The sequence below is a fragment of the Monodelphis domestica genome, chromosome 7, assembly GCF_027887165.1.
Source record: "Monodelphis domestica isolate mMonDom1 chromosome 7, mMonDom1.pri, whole genome shotgun sequence".
NCBI lineage: Eukaryota > Metazoa > Chordata > Mammalia > Didelphimorphia > Didelphidae > Monodelphis > Monodelphis domestica.
Window position 1 is genome coordinate 24,587,064 of NC_077233.1, and position 20,972 is coordinate 24,608,035.

Genomic DNA, 20,972 nt, shown 5'->3' on the forward strand with positions numbered 1-20,972 from the left:
ATCCCTCTGAACTGCTCTGGATCATTGCATTGTTACTACTAGAGGAGTCCATTACATTTCATTTTACCACAGTATATCAGTCTCTGTGTACAATGTTCTCTTGGTTCTCTTCCTTTCATTCTGCATCAAATCCTGGAGGTGATCTAGTTCACATGGAGTTCCTCCAGTTCACTATTCCTTTGGGCACAATAGTATTCCATCACCAAGAGATACCACAACTTATTCAGCCATTTCCTATTCAGAGTGCATTTTCTCATTTTCTAATTTTTTGCCACGACAAAGAGCATATATTCTTGTATAATTCTTTCCCCTTATTATATCTTTGGGGTACAAACCCAGCAGTGCTATGGCTGGATCAAAGGGCAGACAGTCTTTTATTGCCCTTTGGGCATAGTTCCAAATTGCCCTCCAGAATGGTTGGATCAATTCACAACTCCACCAGCAATGCATTAATGTCCCTACTTTGCCACATCCCCTCCAGCATTCACTGCTTTCCTCTGCTGTCATTTTGACCAACCTGCTAGGTGTGAGGTGATACCTCAGTGTTGTTTTGATTTGCATCTCTCTGATTATAAGAGATTTAGAATGCTTTTTCATGTGCTTATTAGTAGTTTTGATTTCTGTATCTGAAAATTGCCTATTCATGTCCCTTGCCCATTTATCAATTGGAGAATGACCTTTGTTAGAGGTTTTTGTTATGAAAAAAATTTTCCCAATTTGTTGCTTCCCTTCTTATTTTGATTGCGTTTGGTTTTGTTTGTACAAAACCTTTTTAATTTAATGTAATCAAAATTATTTATTTTATATTTTGTAATTTTTTCCACCTCTAGCTTGGTCTTAAAACCTTTCCTTTCCCAAAGATCTAACAAGTATAGTATTCTGTGTTCACCTAATTTACTTACAGTTTCCCTCTTTATATTTAATTCATTCACCCATTCTGAATTTATTTTAGCATAGGGTGTGGGATATTGATCCACACCCAATCTCTCCCATACTGTCTTCCAATTTTCCCAGCAGTTTTTGTCAAATAGCGGATTTTCGTCCCCAAAGCTAGGATCCTTGAATTCATGATAGACAGTCTTGCTGAGGTCACTTACCCCAAATCAATTCCACTGATCCTCCTTTCTGTCTCTTATCCAGTACTATATTGTTTTGATGACCACTGCTTTATAGTATAGTTTGAGATCTGGTATTGCTAGACCACCTTCCTTCATATTTTTCCCTGGATATCCTTGATCTTTTGTTCTTCAAAATAATCTTTGTTGTGGTTTATTCTAATTCAGTAAAAAAGTTTCTTGGTAGTTCTATATGATTGAAAATTTGTTAACCCAAAGAGTTATTTTGTTTGTTTTTTTTTTCAAAATACCAGCTTCTAGTCTTATTTATTAATTCAATAGTTCTTTTACTTTTGATATTATTTATTTTTTCTTTAATTTTTAGGATCTCTGATTTCATTTTCATCTAGGGATTGTTAATTTGTTTACTTTTAAGTTTTTTTGATTGGCATGTCCAATTTGTTGACCTCTGCCCTCTCTAATTTGTTAATATATGAACTCAAGGATGCAAATTCCCCCCTGAGCACTACTTTGACTGCATCCCATAGATTTTGTAAGGATGTCTCATTGTTGTTATTTTCTTCAATGAAATTATTAATGTTTCTATCATTTGTTCTTTAACCGATTTTGGAGAAACATATTATTTAATTCCCAATTAATTTTTGATTTGGCTCTCCATGTACCCTTACCAATTCCTATTTTTATTGCATTATGATCTGAGAAGGTTGCATTTATTTTTTCTGCTTCCTTGCACTTGTTTGCCATCTTTTTATGCCCTAGTACATGATCAGTCTTTGTGAATGTGCCATGTGCTGCTGAAATTAAGGTGCATTCCTTTTTGTCCCTATTTATTTTTCTTCATATATCTATTAACTCTAATTTTTCTAAGATTTTATTCACATCTCTTACTTCTTTCTTATTTATTTTTTGGTTTGATTTATCTAGATTTGATAGGGGAAGTTCAGGTCTTCCATTGGTATAGTTTTACTATCTATTTCCTCCTTCAACTTTACTAGTTTCTCCTTTAGAAATTTCAATTCTATACCATTTAGTGCATCCATGTTGATTACTGATATTTCCTCATTGTCTATACTGCCTTTTCTCAGGATGTAATTACCTTCCCTGTCTCTTTTAATCATATTTGTTTTTACTTTGGCTTTGTCAGATATCATGATTGGAAATCCTGCCTTCATTTTATCAGTTGGGGCCCAATAGATTTTGCTCCAAACATTAATACTTACCCTGTGATTGCCAACCCTCCTCATGTGTGTTTCTTGTAGACAACATATAGTAGTATTTTGGTTTCTAATCCACTCTGCTCCTTGCTTTCATTTTTTGGGTGAGTTCATCCAATTCTCATTAAAAGTTATGATTGCCACTTGTGCTTCCCCCAACATTTTTATATCCTCTCCTATTTCTGCCCTTTCTTCTTTCACTATATCCATGCCTTGTTTTTTTCCCCTTCTCAATTTCCATATATGATTAGATAGAATTCAATACTCCAATGGACCTAGATGCTCTTCACTCTCAAAACTGATTTCACTAAGAGTAAGTTTTAAGTATTACATATTAGGATTCTCTTCATTTCCTTCTTATGCCAGTATTCTTCCCCTCTCCTTCCCATGTGCCTCTATATGTGATATAGACGATCCTATTTATCTTATTCCTTCAAGTTTCTGTTGGTGTCATCTTCTATTTCCCACTCACTTTTTCTTTTTTTGTATATCATCTTAGACCACTTATTACCCCATCTCTACCTTTGAATGATTCTTCTAATTGCTATAATAGTGAACATATTTTTGAGAGTTACAGAAAATATTTTCCATCTCTTAATAGAAATAATTTGATCTTATTAAAACCCTTAAAGAAGAAAATTTAAATAAAACAATTTCCCCTCTCCCCTCTCTTTCTTATTTACTTTTTTCATGTTTCTCTTCATTTTTGTGTTTGGATATCAAACTTTCCACTTAGTATCTGGTCCTTTCTTTCCAAATATTTGGAAATCTTCCATTTTGTTGAATGCCTATACTTCCCCATGGAGGTATATACTCAGTTTTGATGGGTAGGTGATCCTTGGTTGAAGACCCAATTCTCTTACCTTTCTGAATATCATATTCCAAGCCTTGTGGTTCTTTAATTTGGAAGCTGTCAGATCTTGTGTAATTCTGATTGGTGCTCCTTGATATCTGAATTGTCTCTTTTTAGCTTCTTGTAAAATTTTCTCCTTTACTTGGAAGTTCTTGAATTTGGGACTTACATTCCTGGTGGTTGTATTTTGAGGATTTAGTGTAGAAGGTGTTCTATGAACCCTTTCAATGTCTATTTTCCCCTGTTTTTCAAGAACACAAGGGAGGTTTTCTTGAATAATTTCTTGTAGCATGATGTGAAGATTTCTGTTCATTTCTAGGTTTTCAGGTAGATCACTAATTTTTAAATTGTTTCTTTGAGACTGGCTTTCATGGTGTATCATCTTGTCAGTGATATATTTTATGTTTTCTTCTATTTTGTTGGTGTTTGGTTTTCTTTATTAATTTTTTTCTGTTTTGCAAGATCATTGGCTTCTAATTACCTAATTTTGGTCTTTAAGGACTGATTTTCTGCTATAATCTTTTGATTTTCCTTTTTGGTTTGGTTTATACTGCTTTTTGTGGCTTCCAACTATTTCCCCAGTTGGGAGTTCCTGTCCTTTAAACTGTTATTTTCTTTTTGAACTATTTCCCAATTTTCTTGCCAAAATTCTTCTATATTTTTATAAGGTCCAATTTAAATTCTTCAAGAGCTTGTGGCCAATTTTCATTTTTTGGTAGGTTTGAATGCATTTATTTGTATTTCCTCTTCTGATATTTCCTCTGTAGGCTGGATTTTTCCTCCATAAACATTATCCAATGTCAATGCTTTCTTCTTGTTCTTCTTGGTGTTGGTAATTTGTTTTTCCAGGGTGTTGTTTGCCATTACTATGGTGTTTTTTCCTTCCCTTTCCAGTCAGAAATCTGAGTGAGGAGGGCAAGCTCTCTGTGTATGGAGGTAAGAAGTGCAGTTTTTGCCTGTGGCCACCTCTCAAGTTTCCACAGCTTCTACTCTTTGCTGCCCTTCTCTGTGTTATTTCTACATGAGAGCTCAAGATCTGTGCTATTCAGTTTGCTGGGGTCTCAAGTATAGCGCTCTATGGGGAAGGTCTTTCATAGTTTTAATCAGCTTCCAAGGTCCTAGAGGTGCCCCTTGCTCACTCATGGATTCTAGTGCTTTGACTCTGGCTCCATAGGTGGATTGGGGGAGTTTTGATCAGCTGGCATTTTGGTGGAAGTTATTTCACCCTCTTAATTCCCATGGTGTGCATGCTCTAGGTGATTGGCATCTCCTTTGAGAGATGCTACTGAGGAATGGAAGGAGGTGGGCTAGATTTAGTTTTAATCTGCACAGGAACAGCCAAATTAAGTAAGCCTACACTGGAAGAAGATATGACCCAAAGAGATTCCGGTATATCTGTTGGTATTGCAAAGGCGGGAGATTCTTTCACCTCCTGGCCCTCTGAGAGAAGTACAGGGAGTAAAATTAAAGGTTCCTCAGGTACTTCCAGTGATAAGGAACCATCTGGAGAGCAAATTATTGTGGCTCTGAGTTTTCATAGAAGGTCCCTCCACAGCAACTTTGAAGGGGAGTCAGACATCAAGAGGAAAGAATATTGTATTTCTGGGGTCCTACAGACACCATCCTAGGGGAAAGCTTTGTAACTCTTTGGGGTAGCTCTGACACCCCAATTACATTCTCTGAGCCAATGGAATTGCAATATAAATCAGGTGTACTCTTTAATACAGACCTGGAAGCTCCAGTGTCCAAAAGGCAATCATAATAGGTAACATGGGGATCATCTGTATGGGGGGCAGTTGATAGGTACAACAGGTAGTAAGACATCAGGGTCTGGAAAATCAAAGGCTGTATCCTCTGATTCCTGTGTCCCAGCCCTTTCTAGACACCTTTCTAATATTTGGGAAGTTCCTTGTGCACCCCCCCTGAGGGGAATTAGCACTCCAAGTATTTTTTGGACAAGCTGCTCTTAAGATAAACTGTTGTTGAGTCATTTGGTTTGAGTTATCATTTTCCCAATTTCTATTTCTAGAATTATCATTCCTAAAGTTGTGGTTTCTATTATTATTATAGTTATTTCTATAATTATTATCTCTATATTTGTTATTAAACTTTGTATTATTTCTGATTGCCTTGAATAAATTTCTACACTCCATCATTCTGTGGCCCTTCTCACAGAATTGGCAGGTAATGGATTGATAGTTAGATTCTGGGAGAGGGGCAAGTGCCATTGGTTGAGTATCATGCCCTTTATCCAGTTTATAAATCTTATCTCTTAAATATTTCAATTCTTTCCTAATTGTCTCCATGACATCATTAGTCTCTTCCTCTTTTTCTTTGTTTCCTTTTGAAACATATACAGCATTTTTTCTCAAATCATCAAGATCCATTTCAGGACACATTGGGCACTGAGTTCTAAAATAATCCCTGATGAATTTGCAAGAATTATTGACAAAGTGTCTTCTAATTTGTCTCATGTAATTTTCTTTAGAAAGGTCAAAATCTAGGTATCGATTCCCAAACTCAATGAGTCTATCTATAAATCTGGAGGGTGTCTCATCATCATTTTGCTTAAGTTTTTCAAATTTCATTAATTTATCAGTACTTTCACAGCACTCTCTCATAGAAGTTAGAATGGCCTCCCTACAATGATATAGTTGCGAATAATCTTCAGAGTTGTTATAGTCCCATTCGGGATCTTGTGATGGCCAGTGTGCTGCATTGAGCCCCCAAACTTTATTGACATAAAAAATTATTTTATTTTTCTCATGTTCTGTTAAGAAAGCCTGGAGTAAGTTTTCAACATCTTTGTAAGATGGATTATACTAAAAAAATATGTCTGCCATCTTTTTCTTTACCATAAATGGATCTTGTTCATATATAGGAATATTTCATGTGAATTCATTTATGTCTTGGAGAGTAAATGGTGTATGGTGCCTTAGAGTCATCAAATCCCTGTTGTGTCCTATTTTAGGTTTTTATCTTAGGGGAAAAAGGCCTCTAGTTGAATTTTGTATGTGTGAGTCAGTTTGACTAGAAAGAGTTTTGTTAGGATGAGATTTCCTTGGGGCTGGAATTGGTTTTGGGGTGGGAGAAGGAACAGGAGAAACTGGGATTTCAGGAGAAGCTGGGATTTCATGAAAAGGGACTTGGAACGCCAAGAGTTGCAAACCATGAGAGAAGCAGAATTGCAGCTAAGCTATAGGAGAAGTGTCTTCCATCTCCATTTTGGGGGAAGGATTTTCCTCATTTAGAGGTTCAGAAACAGGCTTGTAAAAGTCAGACATGTTTTGGGTGGGGTCAGTATTTGCCATTTGACCCTGTAAGAAGTATATAAAATTATCCAATTGGTTTTGTATGTCTGCCTGCATTTTAGTTCCAAATTTTTGCTGGGCATCATTTCTTGTCACAATAATTAGGAGTAGAAATATAAAAGACCTAAGAACACAAAGAATGGGAGGCATTCTGAGATCTTTAATGTCCTTATTTTTTCAAATGCCATGAAAATTTCTTCATATATATATATAATTTATAATTCTGGTTTTTGTCAGTGGATGTCGCTACTGACTAGGGGTTAAAGTCAGGGTGTGAAAATAAAAGGTGAGGTGTAGTCTCTTTTTAAAGTCTTTTAATCCAATCAATTCTTCTAGGCCAAAGGGAACAGAAAACAAAGCTTTTTGCCTGAGACTGAGTTTTTGTTAGTTTGGGAGGGGTCATAAGCTGTCTCTCCTTTCTCTTCAGGGTAAAACCATTTCCCTCTTTGAGCCTCAGTTTTCCCTAGCTGGCCTCACAAATTTTTTTTAATTCTCACTTAAATTTAAAAACTACAGTCACCTGGCAGCTTGGGAAAAAAAGGAAAGTAGACCTGCAAGATCAGGACAAGGCTAAAATTTTCTCCCTGGTTTTCCTCACAGCTAGTTAAGAGTAATCTAGCCAGCTAGTATTGTCAGTGAAGGTCAGCTAATTGGGTAGTTTGTTCCCTAAGGCAAGGGATATTTGGAAACAGCTTCCCCAGCTAAGAACTTAGGGTCCTGCCACTTAAGGTTTAAAATGGCTGTGTTCAAATCAATTTAAGAAGAAAAGGAAAAAAATGTTTTATCCTCACCTTATCTTACAGGTGTGTTTTGAACTGCTGAGTTAGATGCTTAAAAGACTGACTTGAGGTGGTAATAAAGAGAGAAAGAGGAAAGAAAATTTTCAGGGAGATTGAGGGTAGTCCTCACAACTTTTGTGGATTAGCTAGACTCTTGAGGGTAAATTTTAGGGTTGAGATTGAACCTATTATTTAATGGTCACCAGAGATTTAAATTCTAAATCCAAATGAAATACTCAAGTCAGAGTAGACTTGTATGGTGGTTTATTTAAATAAAGTTCAGAGGCTTCAGACAAGGGGCCTTTCCAGAAGTTAAATCTAACTTGGCTTCCAGCCATGAGGCCTCCAACAAGATTAAGGATCTCAATGGAGGCTGGTGCCTTCAGAAAGGTCAAGGGAAAGGGGAGTCAGCTTTATAACTCACCAAGTGGTCATTCAGGGAAGCATGCTGAGAACCCATGCTCCACTAAGTCAAGTTCCATTGCCAAAGTCCACGAAAGCCCTTTCTCACAGGAAGTGATGCAAAATATAAAAAGCCATTCTTTCCATCACCTCCTGTGTCTCACATGTACCAATGGTGACTTAAACTTGTCTTAGGACAGCCCAGGGGGTCAGTCAGTTGTTTCTGATTTGTCACTTGCTAGCACATGCAGGTCACAGACCATCCTCACCCACACTTAATCCTTAAGTGAGGATGTATACATTCCTTGTTGCTAAAATTCTAAAGACTAAGCAGGGTGGAGTAAATATAAAATTCCCACTCTTATATTGTGGAAATGCCCAAATCCCACATACCTTCATTGCTGTACCCTACTGTAGAGTCCCTTCATTCATATGAATTTTTTTTTGGCCTTTTGTGGTAGTCTATACTGGTAGGTGGTGAGGAGTGGAAGCATCCTGGGTCTACACTGCCACCATGTTTACCCAGAAGTCCCAGTAATTGCTTAATAAATGTTTTTTTTTTAAATCAAAGCCCACACAGTCATTCAAGAAGTATTTATTAAAGTGTTTTAAAGTATAACAGTATGCAAAAGCATTGCTAGGTACTATGAGGGATTCAAAGATTAAAAAATTATACTATCTTCTTTTTTTCTTTTGTTATTTAGAATATATTTCCATGGTTATATGATACATGATTTCCTCTGCCTCTTCCCTACCCCCTCCCAGAGCTGATAAGCAATTCCACTGGGTTATACATGTATCATGGTTCAAAACCTATTTCCATGTTATTCATATTTATAAGAGTGATCTTTTAACATTAAACCCCTAATTTTATCACTATACAACCATGCAACCAATCATATGTTTTTCTTCTGCATTTTTGTTCCCCCAGTTCTTTCCGTGGATGTGAATTACATTCATTCTCATGAGTACTTCTGGATTGTCCTGGGTCATTACATTGCTGCTAGTAGAAAAGTCTATTACATTTTATTGTGCCATAATACATTGGGATATGTGTACAATGTTCCCTTGGTTCTGCTCCTTTTGCTCTGCATCAGTTCCTAGAGGTCTTCCCAGTTCACATGGAATTCCTCCAGTTCATTATTCCTTTCAGCACAATAGTACTCCGTCACTATCAGATACCACAATTTTTTCAGCCATTCCCCAAATTATGAACAGCTCCTCATTTTCCAATTTTTTGCCACAAAAAGCAAGTCTATAAATATTTTTGTCCAAGACTTTCTCCTTATTTTCTCTTTGGGGTACCAACCCAGCAGTGGTTTGCTTGGATCAAAGGGTAGGCATTCTTTTATAGACCTTTGTGCATAGTTCCAAATTGTTCTCCAGAATGGTTTGAACCAAGTCACAATTCCACCAGCAGTGTATTAGTGTACCAATTTTGCCACATCTCCTTCAACATTTATTACTTTCATTTGCTGCTATATTGGCCAGTCTGATAGGTTTAAGGTGGTACTTCAGAGTTGTTTAATCAGGAAAGATTTAAAACACTTTGTCATGAGCTTATTGATAGTTTTGATTTCGTCATGTGAAAACTATCTATTCACGTCCCTTGACCATTTGTTTATTGGGGAATGGCTTGATTTTTTTGTAAATTTGACTTAGTTCCTTATATATTTGATAAATTAAGCCTTTGTCAGAGTTTTGTTATAAAAATATTCTCCCAGTTTGTTGATTTCCTTCTAATTTTGGTTGCATTGGTTTTGTCTGTATAAAACCTTTTTAATTTGATGTAATCTATTGTAATATTCTTTATCTCTTGCTTGGTTTTATATTCCTTCCTTTCCCACAGATCTGACAGGTATAGTATTCTATCTTCACCTAATTTATTTATAATTTCCCTCTTTATATTTGTCATATACCCATTTTGAATTTATCTTGGTATAGGATGTAATATGTTGATCTAAACCTAATTTTTCCCATACTGTTTTCCAATTTTCCCAACAGAATTTTTTGTTAAATAACAAATTCTTGTCCTCAAGGTTTGGGTTTATCAAACACCAGCTTGCTAAGGTCATTTACCTCTAGTCTATTCCATTGATCCACCCTTCTGTGTCTTAGCCAGTACCATATTGTTTGGATAACCACTGCTTTATGGTACAGTTTAAGATCTGGTACTGTTAGACTCCAATTCTTCACATTTTTTCATTATGTCCCTTGATATTTTTGGTCTCCTATTCTTCCAGATGATCTTTGTTATAATCTTTTCACTATCTTCTTTCAATGGTCTTAAAACTTAAGAAAGCAGAGGAAAACAACATGGTATAGTGAACAAAGCATTAGATTGAGTCAGGAAACCACATCATATTAAATCTCCAACTCATTATCATTTTATCATATTCATTATTTAATCCCATCATGTCTTGGTTTCTACACTTGTCAAGTGAAGATGATAATACCTATACTACCTACTTAACAAGAGTTTGTCAGGAATAGCATTACGAAAGATTTAGAATCACAATGAAAAGGTTAAAAGGTTCCATTAAGTATAGGATACTATTTTAAGAAATTTTACATTAATGAAGTCTAATTCTTTGAGTAGATCAGAAGTCTTTCTCAGCCAGTGGTAACCAAGAATGCTTTGTGGGAGAAAAATATCTCTTCTATCATCCTCAATGGTTTCTCTCTTCTTTCAGTGCTTCAGTATGGATCTTTTAACCATCTATTTCTCTAAATTAAATCTCTTTTTGCTTTTAGTAAGTATGACCTCTTATTTCATGAATTCTCTATACTTTTACCTACCTTTTAAGTCTTTCTTTTCTTGAAAGATGTTTCTTTCTGTCTCTTTGTTGGTTTTTCACTCCTGTATTCATTTTGTGGCATTTTAAAAAATATTGATTGGAGGGGATTCGGATGTTGACCTTGAGCTTCTCTACTTTACTCTGCCATCTTGGCTCTATCCCCAGAAGCATCTCTTCATACTTTTATACAATAGAGACTTAAAAAGAAAGAGACTATTTTTTTTCTTTAAAGTATTATTCATATGCATGCACTATAGATATAAATTAGTATCCAACAGCCAATAGATTATTACTATTGGTGTGGTTTATCTGCACCTCATCCTTGACATTCCCAAAACAAGCATTACTTTTTCTCTTAAGTTAGTTTTTCCTATTTGCTAGAAGGCATAGGTATCAAGTCAGATAACAGAGTCAGAATTCAAAAAAGATATCAACTATCTGGAATGTTAGGATAAAATACTATAGGAATAAATGAAAAGTCTCCATCCTTGGTTAAAAAAAAATCAGCTTCCTAAGTATAAAGTGGGTGAGATGTATCCAGATGGTAGTTTGCTTAAAAGCAGTTCTGGAATATTTTTCATGGATTGAAAGATCAATATGGATTAATAGCAACTGAAAACAATTGTTGTGATCTTAGTCTGTGCTGAAAGGTATTCTAGCCAGGATCTGAGAGGTGAGAGAATCTTACTATACTTGACTGTGGCCTGCTCATATTTGTAGTATTATGTTCAGTTCTGGATACCATATTTCAGGAAGGACTTTAATAAATTGGAGATTATCCATAGCCAGGCAACCAGGTCATTTAATATAAAAATCTTTTGAAAGAACTGATAGTATTTAGTTTGAATAAGAAAAGATTTATGCATGATTTAACTATGAACAAGAAATTGATATTAAACAATAGTTCACTGTCTTCCTATTGCTTTCTATGGCAAAAGGCACTTACATATTTTTGTTGTCCTCTAAACAACTTTGGTAGTTTCAAGATCCCTGTGGATCCCTTCTCAGACAGGCTGTAAATGCATAAAATTAAATATATAGGATAGAAAAGGAAATTAATAATGTTGAAGTAGAATTCAAAATACATTTTTTAAAATGAGTTCCTAAATCCAAGGTTCAAAACTCCTGCTCCAGGGTATAATATAAACATCTCTGATAGATTTAAAGCCTTTCACTATTTGTCTCTAAACTCGATCACATGTTGTTTCCCTTCATTTCAATCAACTGGATGTTTGTTGCTTTGTTTATGTTATTCCACTTCCTATCTCTGCACCTTTGTCTATGCTATCCTTCATACCTTAAATTGAGTCTTTCTTCATTTCCACATCTTAGGATTCAAGCTTCCTTCAGAGTTCCACTAGCTGGTTGCCTCTTGATTTTCTCAGTTGTTGGTGAACTCATTATAAACATTAAAAAAGCAACTTTGTTTTGTTTTGCATTTTTGTATGTCTAAATAGGGTCTTGTCTGCCCAATTTCCAATATAGTTTAAGATCCTGGGAGTCAGGGACTGTTTCATTTTTTTTTGTCTCTGCACCCACAGCTCTTGTCACAATCTCTTGTCTATAAGAGATGTTTAATAGATGCTTATTGAATGAAGGAGTGAAGTTTATTTTCCCTAAAACTTTAGCTTTCTGAATTCTAGCTATGGCCTTTGCTGCACTCTCAAATCCTATTATTGTAAGATATGGCAAACATGCCCCAGTTTGACTATAAAGATGGATTTATGGGAAATGAAATTAGTTCAATGAGATTCAGAATAAAGATAGGCCTGGATCACATGTGGGAAGAGAACATATCCACCTGCCATCAAACACCCCCAATCATCCTCCTTTTCCTAAGGTCCCCACAGATGTGTCTGGGAATAGGATGCAGAAAGAGATGGTTCATTTATGGGAAGATGTGGGTAGCTTGTTGACTTCTAGTGGTTTAAAAGCATTTGCTTTACATTATTAGGACTAATTGGAATGAGAGGTTCAAAGCTCAAGAGAGCTGACTCATTGCCTTTTTCCTAATTCAGATGAATTGAGTTCCATTTGGTTGACTGTCTGTACTGAATTTTGCAATGCTGGCTGACAGCCTTGCAAAGATGGGTTCATTTGTATAATATATCAGTGAGTCATTGCATATACTTTGCATGTCTTGATTCCCTCAGGAGATAGGGGCCAGGAAGAGGATTTGAAGGTGTCTCTAGAATGGTTCTTGGCAGCTTAGAAGCAAGCAGGGAGTCCTCAGCTCTATTCCTGTTTTGCCTCAGCTCTTAAAATCTCTAATTTCCTCCCAAACTCATTTCTGGTATCACCTCCTGTAGAAGGTTTTTCTTGATCTCTCTTTCCCTCCTTTTGACAGTGTGCTTCCCATCTTTAAATTACTTTTCCTTAATTATCTGGGGACACAAATAAGCTAAATAGAATGTAAGCTCCTTGATGACAAGTACTGCTTCTTTTTGGTCATTGTAGCTGGGCACAGTGCCTTATATATAGAAGGCATTTGATAAATATCTCTTATAATGAATTGAATTTTTGAATTAAGTGAGGAATCAGTACAAGTTTTCTTGGCCTATATAGATATCATCAGTCTCTACCTCATTATGTAGCAGTCCACCCCTAGCTATGGGCAAGGGAAACAGTTGGTATGTACAGATTGTCTTAGAAGAGAGCATGCTCAGTCTTGAGCATGCTCAGTATTGCACATGGCTGGGAAAGCCTCTGACCCTTGGCCTCAGTTTCCCCCAGGTTAGGAGGGAACACAGGTTTCTTTGAGCTCACCTGGTTAAGAGAAACCACACCTATACCTTCTCATTAACCAATGATGATCATCCCTATGTACTGTGTATATTTGCATATCAAAGAGATTAAATATGCCTCAGCCAGCTCCGCCTCTCTCTCTTCTGCTCTTCCTCCCTTCCAGCTCACACTGATGCCTGTCCTTGCTGGGGCCTGGCCTTTGGCCAGGCTCCATCTCTAATCTTTCTCTATCATCTCTCTGACCTGTGTGGTATTGAATCTGGATCTCTGGACTGGTAAAGGCCTTCAGAATGGTCCATTGATCGGAGCTTGGCTGTGGCTCATTGGTAATTAATAAAGACTCATTCCTGCCACCTCATATCTCTACTTAGACTCCGTCATCCCCCTCATGGTATCTAAAACTTCTATCCTTTCTCTATCTTCCTACCTTAAAGCTTCTCTCTCCCCTCTGAGGAAGCTTTACATTAGTTTTGGAAAGAAAATTGTAATCAGGGTGTTTGTGAGAGATCTCTATCTCTATCTCTATCTATCTATATCTATATAATCTATATCAGTCTTTGTTGTGTTCATCTTGAAGCTTGCTTTATACATTTTCATTTCCTTCCTTCCATGAGGTATTTCTTTGAATGATCATCCATGTACAAGGATACTTGGGTTCTTTGGTTTTCTTCAAGGAGAAAGAAATGCTTACATTACTTAGTGCACAGATTCAGGCAATGATTGATTAAACTTCTTAAAGGGCTAGTTAATTCAGGTTTCCTTGAACTGGCCAAGAAACCAGAAAGCAAAATCCTCCAGTTTCAAGTGGGAAAAATGAATTTGGAATAGAAGGCTAAGACAGGAAAAAATCCCTGCCAGTTAGGATCAATTAATGCTTTCCCATGTCTGGCACATTTCTGACTCTCAGAATTCTTGGAACAAAGCCTAATTTGAGGAGACTGGTGGTTTAAAGCCTTGATTTTCTCAGCATGGACTGATGTCCTCCCATGTAGAGGGTGGATCTGAGTGGTTAGTGTTCAAATTTAATCATCTCTGAAGGCAACAAGTGTTAAGAGCAAAGATGTGTAAGCTAATGGAGCCTTAGATCTCAAGTGATGAAGACCTTGATCTTAAATTCCCACTAGAAACAATGATTATGCATGTGATCTTTGGCAAATTAATCTTACTGAGCCTCAGTTTCCTCACCTTTAAAATGCTAATAAAAGCATTTGCCTCATGGAGTCGTAAAGCTCAAATGAGATAATATATACACAGCTCTATCATTGTTCAGTCTTTTTCAGGTATGTCCAATTTCTAGGGCTTCTTTTTTCTGACAAATATACTGAAGTGGCTTTCATCTCAAGCTCATATTATAGATTAGGAAACTGAGACTAATAAGATTAAGTAAGATATCTACAGTCACACATCTGGGAAGTATCTGAGACCAGATATGAATCCAGGCCTCCCATCTCTAAGCCTGGCTCTATCTACTACAGTACCTAGCTTCCCCATGGATACGCATTTTTTGGGTATGTTTTGTAGGGGATTCTTTGTCAACAATCATACTTTGTAAGCATAAGCACTAGTTTGTTGGCTAATTGACCAATTACTAGCAAATAACCTAATCTCCATTCAAACAAAAAGGACCTGGAACTGGGAATTTTCATTGAGGATGAGTGTTGAGAATGTTCCAGATACTCTCTGGATTTTAGAAGGTAGGCCATTTTCTATGCCCCAATTTTAACCTTTCCTGGATGGCTATGTTTCTTAGGTTACTCTAAGACCTGTGGCTACTCAATCAAAGATCATTCTCTCCCTCTACCCACCATAAAATCCCACCTCAGTCCTGAATATGGTTTATGTCACAGAGACTTGCTATATAATCAATGTAATCCAATTCCACCCCTCTTACTCCTACCACAGAAACAGACAGGAATAAGTAGGTGCTTCATATGGATTTCCTCTCATGGAAGAGGCTCAGAGGTCAGTTTCCATAAAGGCATGATGAAGTATGATGGAAGTGTCTTGCTTCTCCTTTGGGGACATGCATGCATTTATGTAGCCAATTCAGGTCTGATAACCATGTTTTGGAGAAACAGGTTTTTGACTGACTGTCCCCCTGGATATCAGACTAAAGCCAGCCAAAGCCTTTCTTCTTAATCTGGCTCTTTCCTTACTGGCTGAATTTTAGGAAGATGACATTGTAAAAGGAGAAAGCCTCAAAGTTCTCTTTCCAAGGCCAACATATGGTTTGTGAATAGAGGCCCTTATGTTTTGTCTCTGGGTTTATTTTTCTTGCTTTTAGTTAAGGAGATTGGGGGTGGCTATGATCTTGTAAGCTTTGAAAGACCAGGAAAGGAAGCCTAGAACAGTATGAAAGGTAGAATTCATGTAGAGATTTTCTAGAAGCCAGATGGTGTAGGTCAAAGTCCAGAGCATCCTGCCAGAGCTAAAAAAGATGCTAACTTATATACTCATTGGAAATAATATTAATAATAATTAACATTTGCAAGTCAAAATAAGAATTATAAACACTTCATAAATATTATCTCATCCTCACAATAACCCTGGGAGTCAGGTGCTCTTATTTCCATTTTACGAATGAGGAAATTGAAACAGAGGTTAAATGACTTGCCTGTAATCACATGGCTTTTAAATGTGTGAGGCTAGATCTGAACTCGTGGTTCTGACATCAGGTCTAAAGCTCCATCCAATGCACCTTCTAACTTCCTTAAACATAGAACTCAATTTAAAGCATCGCTTCTTTTTCTGAGAGAGTAATTCCAGAGTATCTCTAAATATACATGGTATGTTGTCCACTTTTGTGTTTTTCATAGACAGAAAATAAAAAAAGTCAAAATCAATGCTGAAGAGAACATCCATAGTTCATTATCAGTCCCAAAACATTTCCTACATCCAGGCCATGGCAATAATATAAAGACATGCTCCATCACAAGTAATCCTGGGAAAGAAGAAATTCATTTGTTTAGTTCCCCCTCCTCCACATTATATTGGACACACCAGCATACAGAGGTATCAGTCCCTAGAGGGAGGTCTCTGAAACTCTAGAAATAAGACTCGAGTTCTCCTATAACACCTAAGCAGGTGGTGTCGTGAGAAGCAGCAATGATTGGTGCTATTGTGTTTGGTATCATGTAACAAAATACAAAAAACACAAATGGAAGCTATATTGTAACAAGACAAAAATAAAGAATAATCCAATATTTGCTCGATTATGGAGAAAGCAAGAAATTCACAGAAAACTCTACTTCTCTTTCATTGACATTGTGTGTATCACAGAACAAAATATGACAAATCCTCAGAGATGAGAGTTACCAAATCATCTTATTTGTCTCTCTATGAATCTGTTTGCCAGTTAAGAAGGAAGTTAGAAGTCAACAGAATGGAACAACTCATTGGTTTAAGATTGGGGAAGGTGTACTAAAAATGATATATTGTTACCTTTTTTATTAACATATATACAGTGTACAGCATACAGAATGACAGGCTGGCTGAGTCAAAAGCCAAAATTAAGATTGCTGGGAGAAATATCAATCATCTCAGTTATGACAATGATACTTTTCTGATGGCAGAAAGTGAGGAAGAATCAAGAAGCCTCTTGAGGGTAAAAGAAGAAAGTGTAAAAGCTGTCTTACAGAGTGTCACTAAAAAATAAAAACAAAGATTATGGCAACTGGTTCCATCACTTTCTGGATAATAGGAGAAGAAATGAAAACAGTTTCAGATCTTATATTCTTTGGCTTAAGGATCACTGTAGATAGCAACTGCAGCCATGGAATAATTAAGAGCTGCTTGTTCCTTCAAGGAAAGCTATGGAAAAAACTGGACAGCATACTAAAAAGTAGGGACATTACCTTATCAACAAAGATCCATGCAGTGAAAGTTATAGTTTTTCAAGTGGTAATATTTGGCTGTAAGAACTGGATTTTGGTGAAAGCTGAGTAAAGACATAGTTGATGCTTTTAAATTGTGGTGTTGGAGAAGACTTTTTTAAGTCCCTTGATCAGCAAGGAGATCAAGATAGTAAAATCATTCATTATGAAAATTAATTCAGGTTTCTTATTGGAAGGAGAAATATTAAACTGAAGCTTAAACAGTTTGGTCAAATCATGAAAAAACAGGATGCTTTGGGGAAAATCTTATATTGGAAAACATTGAGGGCAAAAGGAGAAATGGCTGGCAGAGAATGAGATGAATAGTTAGAATCATGGAAACAATGAAGACTAACTGGGCCAGAATTTAGGAGATAGTGGGGGACAGAAAGGCCTAATATGCTATGGTCTATGAGATCACAAAGATTTGAAAATGACTGAACAAATGAATGACAAAATCTTGTAACTCTCATATAATACTTGATACTTTCTTGACCATACAGCTGGGAAAGAGGACTCAAAATTAAATCTTGGCAAGAAGATCTTTCCACTGTTGTACCTTCTAGTCTCTGAAATGAATTTTTAAAAGTTTTTAATAATTTTAATGTTTAATTTATTATTTTTAAGTATTTATTTTAAGTTGTTAAGAAGTACATAACATCCCCACTGATCTCTTCAGCTCTCTTCATCTTTTTCTGCTTTTAGGGCAGTGCCAACCCAAGGAATAGAGCTGTGGTTATCAGAAGATGTAGAAGTGAGACTTCTGGGCAAGCATGGCAGCAATATAAACGGCTTAGGTACCCTACCCAGAACACACTGACAAGGACTACCCCAAAAAGACCTTAAGAATAATTTTCAGAGGAGCTATAAAGTGGGGTGCAGCATTGAAGGTGTGTGGGATTGGGGCTTTACCAGTCTATAAGAGGGTAAAAGGGCTTCCACCCAAAAGCGAGCCAGTCCACCCTCCCCCACACCCACCTACAGAGCCTGGGCCAGCACAGGCCAAAGCAATGGAGCAAGGGGCGCCTCTAGAGTGAGTATGGGGTATATCTACATCCTTGGGAGCTGACTAGGACAGCAGGGGACCCACCCCTGAAGGCAGCTAGGCAGAAAACCCCAATGCTTGAGAGAGCACAGACCTCAGGTGCCCAGAGCCAGTGCGCCCAGAGGGCCCACCGCTCCCACCGAAGCCAGGGAGTGCCTCAGGAATGAGTAGGGGGCACTTCTGGGTCCTTGAGAATTGACTATGACTGCAGGGGACCCACCTCCGAAAGCAGCTAGACTGGAAAACCAAGTGGGCAAAAGAGCGCAGACCCTGAGCACCCCTGGGAGGGAGACACAGCCGCAAAGGACTAGGGAGAACCAAGAGCCTGCCTCTGCTCCTTAACTCCATACACAAAGAATTTTCCCAAATCTATTCTATTCCTAAACAAATTCTATGTTCATCTAATTTACTTATAAGTCCCCTCTTTATGTTTAGGTCATTGACTCATTCTGTATCTTGGTATAGGTTGTGAGATGTTAGTCTAAACCTAATCTCTCCCATACTGTTTTTCAATTTTGCCAGCAGTTTTTGTATATTTTTTGTATGTAAAAATATATTATATTTTTTTGAATAGTGGGTTATTGTCCCAAAAGCTGGGATCTTTGGGTTTATCCAGCACTAGGTTGCTGAGGTCATATACCCCAAGTCTATTCCATTGATCCACCCTTCCATCTTTTAGTCAGTACCATTTTATTTTGATGATTACTGCTTTGTAATATTGTTTAAGATCTGACACTGCTAAGTTTCCATCCTTTATGTTTTTTTTAATTAGACCCTTTGATATTCTTGATCTTTCATTCTACCAAATGAACTTTGTTAAAATTTTTTCTAATGCTATAAGAAAGGTTTTTTTTTTTTGGCAGTTTGATAGGTATGACACTAAGAAAGTAAATTAGTTTAGGTAGTATTGTCATTTTTATTATATTTGCTCATCATACCCATAAACAATGTTTTCCCAATTTTTTAGATCTAGTTTTATTTGTGTGAAAAGTTGTGTTCATGTAATTCTTGAGTTTGTCTTGGCAGATAGATTCCCAAATACTTAATATTGTTTAGAATGGTTTTAAATGGAGTTTCTATTTTTAATTCTTTCTGCTGATTTTTTGTTGAAAATATATAGAAATGCTTATGATTTATGTGGGTTTATTTTATATCTGCAATCTTGCTAAAATATTAATTATTTCTACCATTTTTAGTTTATTTTCTAGGTATCTCTAAGTATACTCTCATATCATCTGTTAAGAGTGATAGTTTAGTTTCCCCATTGTCTATTTTAATCCTTTAAATTTCTTATTCTTCTCTAATTGCTACCACTGGCATTTCTAATACATTATTAAATAATAGCACCAACAATGGGCATTCTTGCTTCACACCTGTTCTTATTGGGAAGGTTTCTAATTTATCCCCATCACAGATGACATATACTCTGCTATCTGCTTCTGTTTTATGGGCGAGTTCATCCCATTCACATTCAGAGTTATGATTACTAACTGTATATTGCCCTCCATGTTATTTTTCCCATTTGATCCTACTCTTCTTTTTCACTCTGTTCCTCCTCACCAGTGTTTTGCTTTTTATAAATCACTCCACGTCCCCCTCTCTCCAACTACCTCCCCCTTCCCTTGCCTTATTCACCTTTTATTTCTCTGATTAGTAAGATATAATTATGTATCCCAATGAGTATATTTGTTTTTCCTCTTCTGAGCCAGTTATGATGAGAGTAAAGCCTAAGTATTGCCAGTCATTACCCTTATCCTCCCCTCCCCATAATAATTTTTCATGCCTCTTTATGTTATTTGTTTTGTGGCATTATTTTAATATTGGTCGGAGGGGATTTTCATGGTGACCTTGAGCCTCTCTGCTTCACTTTAACATCTTCTCTATCCCCAGAAGTCTGTCATCCTGTATTAATAAATAAGTCAAATAATCCTAAAAACTGATAGAACTCTGTGTAAGATAACACAAGCAGGAAGTAACAGAATCAGATTGAAATCTAAGTTTTCTAATTCAAGATCAAATGTTTTTTAAAAATTGTATAACCTGCTTTCCCAGGCCAAACAGCTAACTAATGGGCAAAGCTGGGATTAGAATCTAGATATCTCATCTCCTGTCTTTGTATTCTTTCTACTACATTTCACATCAACTCTTGTCGGTATCAAATCTAAGTTTTTAGTAAACATTACTCATCAACTGGCTATTATGGACAGGCAGGATCAATCTACTTGATGATTGAGAGCTTATTTTGTATCAAACACTGTGGTTAGTACTATGTGGAATCCAAATGAATTAAAAATCATAGTTCCATAGAAAATTCTGCTTGCACAATAAGGAAAAAAAATACAAATCAAGAGACAAAGACTGAGGGGTTTGGGGAAGGGAGTAGGGAGAAACTGCATTTTGAGAGAATGCCTGGGGCTGGTTAATCCATTTTGTCAGTGATTGAATAACCTGAGATGATGATAAATGAAGTAAAAGCCTTAGAGGAGATGATTTTCTTCTGAGGTGCTAGCATGTCTATGAAGATATATCCCTAGGGAGGCTCTGCTGACCATATTTGTTGTAAAGAAGCTACTTCCTATGGGATATGGATAAAGTGAAGGAAGACCCAAGATGTAATTACTTGATAACAAGAAGAGACATGTAGAAAAATCTTTGTACTCTTTTTCAGGAGGCATCATCTCTATGGCTCCCTCATTTCTTTTCTGTTTCTAAGTACCACTCTCATACCAGTATCATGGACTCTGAACACAAAAGTTATTTTCATTTCCCTCCTGTCCCTTTATTCTCATGTCTAATGTAGCCTTCCATTTGAACTACATTAATTTATGCCCTTAATTCACTTTGTCTACATTCTCATATTTCTATGACAGATCATTC